At 38.6% G+C, this 8,025-nt stretch overlaps 1 non-coding gene across 1 annotated transcript; it reads right to left on the bottom strand.

Annotated features, from left to right (window-relative positions):
* Positions 1-6,314: 6,314 nt before the first annotated feature.
* LOC145580419 (small nucleolar RNA R71) lies at positions 6,315-6,420 on the bottom strand. The gene has a single exon (XR_014099466.1). It is a non-coding gene; the product is annotated as a small nucleolar RNA R71 (small nucleolar RNA).
* Positions 6,421-8,025: the final 1,605 nt, after the last annotated feature.

The following is an 8,025-nucleotide window of genomic DNA, read 5'->3' as shown; positions in this document are numbered from 1 at the left end:
CATTTGCGGGTATTTACACCCACCTCAAATCCGGTAATATCTTTCCTTGCTCTTTCTCTTGTGGATGATGACTTGTTGGACATATGTTGGTTTGTTGGATTGATCTCCTTGTTTTCCCCTCCCATGGATTATATGATTTATGTTTGAGTGTATTGTCTCATTCAAGCTTGGGGGAGGGTATTCTATCATGTTTGGTGGAATGGTGATTCATATGTGTTATGCACCTTTGTATATGCTTTTCCATGTTTCTTATGTTTTGAAAAACTCCAAAAAGATTTTTGTTTCTATCAAGGCAAATTTGCAATGTGTTTTGTTTTGTTCTTGCTTTGGACATAATAACATTTGGATTTGTATAATTGAATGCTTTTCTTCCTAAATGGTAGTGGTGTGCACGGTTTGAGAGTACGCTTGGTTGATTCTAGGATAAAGCATGCTAAGGTAGTTGGTCAGAACTAGTGGGAACATGAAGCCGGATTCTACTTGTTTGTGGCATGTTTGGTAGTTGCTTCCTATAGTCGATTTGACACCAATAGTGAGTCTTTGCTACAACCATGTGAGTTCTATGTTTTTCAAGCCTTCTACCTTGTATGAGCGGCATGGATCCTTGACTTCTTGCAAACCTAATCTTGAAACTTGACTCATAGATCTTGAATCCGAGACCGAACCATTTAGGAAGGACAAAGGCACCTTTTTCGGGGTGGTATATTTCTATTTTTAGGATAGTTTGTTTCATTCTTTACTTTTGGGTTCACATTTGCCATCTTGCAACCATTTGAGCCTTATACCTTCTTTTCAAGCCACATCTTTAGATCTTGGCCTTTTGTTTCATTTTCTTTCTTTTCTTGGTTTTTGTGAAGCAATTGATCATTCTTGATGGAGTTTGTGGTGGAGAAGTTGAAATGTTTGGTTCTTATGATAGCAAGATTGTGTTATATTTTCTTTGTGAATAATGGCAAATGAGTATGAGTAAAAGCCGTCCTATATTATAAAAGGCATGGACAAATAAGTGCAAAATCGAAAAAGCCGTCCAATGTTAAAAGAGGCAAGGACAAAGCATTATAAAAAAAAGAAAAAAATTGAAAAAGTGAAAAAATTCAAAAATATTTTGATGTGAGTTTTCTCCCTTTTTGAGCATTGAGGACAATGCTCCATTTAAGCTTGGGGGGAAGCGTTCTCACGCTTTTTGTGTATATGTTTGTGATTTATAGCTTTGAATAAGCTTGGGGGTGTTAGTTTGTTTTTGTTTGGTGACTACTTGATTGTGATTCTAAGAATTGGCCGTTCTTTGCTTCACTATTAGGAAAACCACCAAATTTTAAATTTTAGCCTACCTTCACCCTTTTGCCTTACGTTACAACCTTGGGGAAACACCTTTTGACCTAAATGGTTGAGTCATTCTTCGGTGGAGAGGAATGTGAGTTTTAGGAATAGGGAGAGGGAATGCAAAAGTCAAGATGTCGAGTAACCTAAAAATTCTCTTTTTCCGGTTCCTTCGTGGAATCATTGGGATGCTCATTAGAGGTCGATTTGAAGCTATTAGGAAGAACGCGGTAAGATCGTTTGGGATGAAAGTGGATTGTGAAAGCTAGTTCCTATGCTTAGCATATTTATGTTTCAATCAACCTTGGGTATCTTGGAGCGTGCACTCCCTTACTTGTTTAGAAAGATTTGCATTCACTTGTACTTGTGGGGTCAAACTCTTAGGATACCCTTACGAGACCTCACTCGTCCTCATAAGCGTCTTTGGGGTTTAAAGGGCTTGTTGTAGCTAAAAACAACCGTGATTCCTACGAAAGTGAGTTAGTGTATATTCTCATCTCGTCTCTTCTTTAGTTTGTTTTAATAAGCTCGTCATTTCCACTCCCTTGGTTTTGTTTTGCTCGAGGACGAGCAAAAGGTAAGCTTGGGGGTATTTGATGTGTGTCATAAATGGCACACATTTGACGAGCATTTAGGTCATTTCTATTCTCTTTTCATAGCTTTCATGCTTAATAAGTGCTTAGTTTTATGCTTTGTTGCTTAGTTTTACCTTTCTTCTCTTATTTTGTAGCTTTTGTGCTTTTCGTTGGTTTTCTAGCCTTTTCTTCTTTATTTGCTTTCTATTTTCGTGGTTGTAGGTATTGGACGAGGTTCGGGTCGTGATTTTGGTGATCCACTATGGTGGAAGAAGCTTTAGGATCAAGTTCATGGAGTTTGGGAAGCTCAAGATGCAAAGAAGTGGAAGTTCCAAGTCTTGGTTCTTCTCTTGTGCTCCTTTCAAAGGAAGTGTGTGCCCTCAATATTAAGCCTTAGCTACTGCCTACCTTGTCCTCCATCACCATCATAAATCATGTGTGCACCCCTTGAGCTTGAAGAGTTGAAGATTCGAAGAAACCCAGCTGCGTGCGGCCGCACGCGCAGAATGTGCGGGCGCACACGAAGGATGTGCGGCCACACACCATGGTTGTGCGGGCGCACATCCCCTGTTGTGTGGCCGCACCAACGTGGGTCTTTTCCGATCGGATTTTGACGATTTTCTCTCTCTTCTTATACCTATTTGAACCCAATTTTTGGAAGAAGTTTTAGAATAGAATTAGATCATATTTTTAGCTTAGTTGAGAGCTTCTCTCTCTAGATTTAGGGGTTAGTTTTAGGAGTAGATTTTAGAGAGAGAAAGTGAAGAATTTCAATGGTGATTGAGAGATTGAAGATCCAATGGTGACAATTGTATTGGAGATCTACTCTATTATCAATGAGCATTTCTAAACTCTATCTCATTTATTGTTTTGTTTAGTATTCATGTTTAGATTGTTCGATTTTGATTAGATTTTTATGATTTGATGATTGATGTTTGATTAGAGTAATTGTTCTTCTATAATTGTAGATTCTTTGATTGTTGATTGTTAATTACTTTAGTTGTTTGTTGAATTGATGATGTTTCTAGAGTAGTTGTTTGGTTAGGGATTTGGTGAAGCTTGTATTATGTAATGGATTGATGTAGATTGGGGATTTTGATGGAGTTGATGATGTGATTAAATTGGTTAATTGATTATGTGCATGTGTGTGTTTGATTTAGGCTTGATCACCCTAGTTATTCACACTAGATTGCATTGTAAGTTCACATTGATACGGACCATTGATTTGTGGCTTGCATTTACACGATTGAGGTGTCTTGTGATGTTTCCTAGCTAGAGTTTATCGTAGTTGACGCTAGTTAGACCTCTAGGAGAATAGCTTGATATGCTCTTTTGGTTGCATAATTGATCTTCCCTCGCATTGCTTGACTTAGTCAACTTCCTATACCAATTTGCATTGTTCATTGCTATTATAAGTGAATCCTAATCCCTAGCATTTTATTTGTTTGGTTTCTTTGTCTTAGTAGTTGTTAGTGTCCTCTTTTATCTCTTGTCTTCGACCTAGCTTAGGCATATAATTGGAAGCACTTAGACATTACCGTTCCTTTGGGTTCGACCCTTGACTTACCTCTATACTTGTATTTAGGTTTGTTGAGTGTTTATAAATTTTGTTTGGCTTAGGGAAGATTAGCCCAACGACCTAGTTTTCCCCACGTCAGAATACAAATTAGAAACTCTTAAGTTCCTTTGCCAAAGGACGAAGGAGAATTCTTAGTGTATGGAGATGAATATTATTTTAAAATTTAGAAGTTGCAAAATTCGTGTTTATGAGAATGTCTCATGAACTCTACTTAATAAACCCCTTTCATGATCAAGATATGAGAGTCATACTAAGGATTCTTGGATTGAAGCAAGTTATATAATTTAAGTTGTATATGTTTTGAGAAAGCATATTACATAAGTAATACATCAACTTGCAGAACTATGTTTATCAATTGAAACAAAGTTTCAATCTTATTTAATTATGGTTTTATGATATTAAATAAAATATCCAAAATAATTATGGATTGATGGGCTCATCAGGTTGATGACCTGGTGAATAAAACCCCACAGGTGAACAAAATCCATATATTATTCAAGTTCCTAGTTCGAAATCATTAAAGTGGACATAAATGATTTCTTTAAATGGACTAGCATGTAAGATTGATTGGATAGCGCAGTTTCATGGGCTATAGGAGCGTAGTGAAGCTCGGTCAATCACATGGATATGCATGAATGATGCATGATCGAACTATAGACCTACTTTGAAGCTCAAGTATAGAGCTTTTGGATATATTAGTGGATTCCTTTGACATGAGTGGAACATTGATTCCATTCAATGATTGATGTAACTGTGTACGTTCAAACGTCTTCCCATAACTAGAGATTATAAAGGGTGTTTCCTGGTTACTTCATGATTTGAGTGGGAGCCTTGGTTTCCATAAGATTGGATTGAGTCTACCTATTTAATTAGGAATGTGTCTTGGCCCCTTAAAGAGGGAGAATTTAGATAATGCATGGCCGTGCTCAAATGGATTACATAGTAATCATTTGTTTTGTAATTCTAACTCAGTTTTTCAAGAAACTATTTGTAGACTGATATGATCACGACATGAGATGCAATCATATTATCAAATCGTCACACATTGACTTAAGGAATTTGAATATTGCGCACTTGTCTCAGACAAGTGGGAGATTGAAGGAATTATGTCTTCGATAAGTGCAATTACTAGATATATCAAGGATCACTATTATGGAGATAATAAGTTCGTTCTTTTGGGTCGTCATTATCTGTTGCTAGACTATGATCAATGATCTTTGGGCTAGTCAAATAGTCCAAAGCCCGCTAGACTGGATCCTATGAGGTCACACACAAGGGTATTGGGTTAAGCAAGTTAGAGGGCCATTTATGGGCCTTATGAGCAAGTAACTAATCATGAAATGGATTGGGCTAGCATAGTTAGATTAGAGTTAGGTTTTGGGCTTTGTCATGGACTCTTATTTAGAGATGAGATCTATAAATAAGATCCATACCTAGGGTTGTATGACATAACAATTGACATAACAATTAACAGTTGATTGTGAATCAAGCAACCAGAAATCCCAAAACCCTCACACTCTCTCTCTAACCCACGGCTCACTCTCTCCTTCCCCTTGGACTCATGGACGGCCACCCCTAGTGGCGCGTGTGGTGGTTCGTGGTTGGTTCGTTGCTCGTTCTTCTCCTTAGAAGGTCAATTGAAGGGTTCAATTGCAACTAACTAGCATTAGTGGAGATCTTAATCCATGCCCATGGACCAAGTAGAGGAATCACGTTTGAGGTTCTTTGTCTCCCCTATTCTTGTTCGATCACACGTGGAATCACGCTACAAAGGTATTAATTCTAATTCTTTATGTGTTATGAATGATCTTGGGATTAGGTGCTATATGAATATGATTCATGTTTTCCACATTCATACCATAAACTCCTACAGAAGATGCTTTTGGAGCAAGCTCATGGCATTTGGAAAGCTCAAGATGCAAGGAAGCAGATTTTCCAAGTTCTAGATCTTGCGCTCTCAAGCCACGCTCTTACGAAGGAGTGGTGTTGAACCCACCGTCAAGCTCCTTTGGATCTGCCTTCCTTGGTGTCCATCATCATCATTCGGTGCGCTCATTCGAAGCCATTAGCGAACGCACGAAGCCTCGAGAAGAACCGAAGAAACATAGAGGAGCGCGGGCGCGTAACCCACGGGCGCGAGCGCGCAGGCGCGCAGCCCTGCTGTGCGAGCGCTCCACCAGCCCGCGCGGGCGCACCTCCCCGGGTCCCTGCTTTGCTTGGTTTCGTTTCGCGCCTCCTATAAATACCTACTTGTAACTTGATTTTTGTAGAGAGAATTAGAATTAGAATTCATATTCTTAGCTTAGTTGAGAGCTTCTCTCTCTAGTTTTAGGGTTAGTTTAGGAGTAGATTTTGAGAGAGAAAGTGAGGAATTTCAATGGTGATTGAGAGATTGAAGATTCAATGGTGACAATTGTGTTGAACGTTGAATATCTTCTCTATTATCAATGAACATTTCTAACTTTATCTCATTTTATTGCTTTGTTTAATATTCAAGTTTGTTTGGATTGATTTTGATGTTTGATTCTTGATTAGTGTAGTTGTTCTTCATATATTGTTGATTCTTGATTTCCTTAGTTGTTAATTAATTAGATGATGATGTTATAGTAGTTGTTTGGCTAGGGACTGGGTAAAACTTGTATGATTGATTGATTGTGTTTAATTTGGGAATTGTGTTGATTGATTGTTGAGATTTAAGTGATTAATGGAAATTGTGCATGTGTGTAATTCGATTAGGCCTTGAGAATTATGCTAGATTGCATTGTGAGTCTACATTGATACGGACCATTAATTTGTAGCTCACAATTGTCGATTGAGTTTGGTTAGTGACGTTCCTAGTTAGAGTCATGTCTTGATCCAATGTTTCAAGCAAAAGCCTAGTGAGAGTTTGTATGAGGCTTGGGAAAGATACAAGGAGTATCAACGAGAATGTCCTCATCATGGAATCCCGACATACCAAATTATCAAATCTTCTATGGAGGATTGAGTCCCCAAGGGAAGTCATGTCTTGATGCCGGAGCCGGAGGCCCGATTATGAACAAGACCGAGGAAGAAGTTGTTGATATCATAGAGGATGTAGTTCGTCACTACATGGATTGGCAAGAGGGAGAGAGAGAGTCTACAAGAAAGAGTGGCTCAACGGTCTATTCGGTTGACTATCTCAATGCAATCAATAACTTGTATTCCCAAATCTCAAACTTGGGGAAGGAGATGACATTAATCAAGGCCAAGCTAGAGAGTGCCTCTTCAATTGCACCTAGTCTTCCCTCCCACATTAAGGGGATAGGTACATCATCTAACTCTACTCCTCCTTCTACTTCAGGTAATATGCCAAGTGAATGTGTCTTTTGTGATGTTTGTGGGTCATATGACCATGACTCTTCTAGTTGTCCACATGCTTTTGAGAATTGTGATGATGTTGAAAACAATGATTGTGAGCAAGTGAATTTTGTTTCCAACAATAACAATGGACAAAGATTTGAAGGTTCAAGGAATTTTGGGACTAGGAATGCTCACCAACAAGGGAGTTTTGATAACTACAACAATGGTGGTTATAGGAACTAAGGAAATCAAGGTTTCCGAGGTAACTATAACAATCAAGGTTATAGTAATCAAAACCAAGGCCAATGGTATGGAAATCAAGGCCAATCTCATGGCTTTGGTGACCAACACCAAAATTATGGCAATAATCAAGTTCAAGTTAATTGGAACAATCAAAATAGGGGCAATTTTCAAAACAACAATCAAAGGGGACCCCACCCGGATTTGCTCAAGACCTCAAGGCAATGGTGATAATTCCTATGCTCAACCACCATCTTCCAAGACTACCTTAGAGGAGATCATTGAGATGATGACGCACAACAAGATGCTTGAGACCCAAATCACTCAACTAGCCAATACCTTGAAAGATTGTGCTAGCTCTTCTTCATTACCTTCTCAAGGAGTTGATCCTAAGAAGTCCGTTTATTCTATTACCAGAAGGAGTGGGAGAGTGCTTGAAGAGAGAGTTTCTAGGATGAGTGAGGAGGATGAGAAGAGGAGTGACTCAAGTGAGGAAAATGGGAACAAGGTGTCAAAAAGTGTGAGCAAAGAAAAAGTTCAAGAGAAAAAGAAGAGTGTTGAGTCTAGCGAGATGAGTGAGAGTTCTAATGAGGAGACAAAAGAGAAAGAGAGGAAGCAAGATGAGGATTTCAAACCGAGACTTCCATACCCCTAAAAGTTCAATAGGTACAAGTTGGATGAACAATTCGGGAAATTTATCGAGATGCTTAGGAAAATTCATCTTTCTATTCCTTTCACTGATATTTTGGAGCAAATGCCTTACTATTCTAAATTTCTTAAGGAAATCTTGAGCGGTAAGAGAGATTGCAATGTGGTTGAACCGGCGAGTTTGGGGGAATGTTGTAGTGCCTTTATCCATAATGACTTACCCCAAAAGATGAAAGACCCCATAAATTTCTTCATTCCTTGCAATATTAAAGGGAAATTGTTTCAAAATGCCCTTTGTGATCTTGGTGCTAGTGTTAGCATCATGCCTTACTCCGTTTTCAA

Source organism: Chenopodium album, chromosome 14 (assembly GCF_948465745.1).
Source record: "Chenopodium album chromosome 14, dcCheAlbu1.1, whole genome shotgun sequence".
In the NCBI taxonomy this organism is placed as follows: domain Eukaryota; kingdom Viridiplantae; phylum Streptophyta; class Magnoliopsida; order Caryophyllales; family Amaranthaceae; genus Chenopodium; species Chenopodium album.
This window is presented reverse-complemented; position numbering and strand designations above follow the sequence as displayed.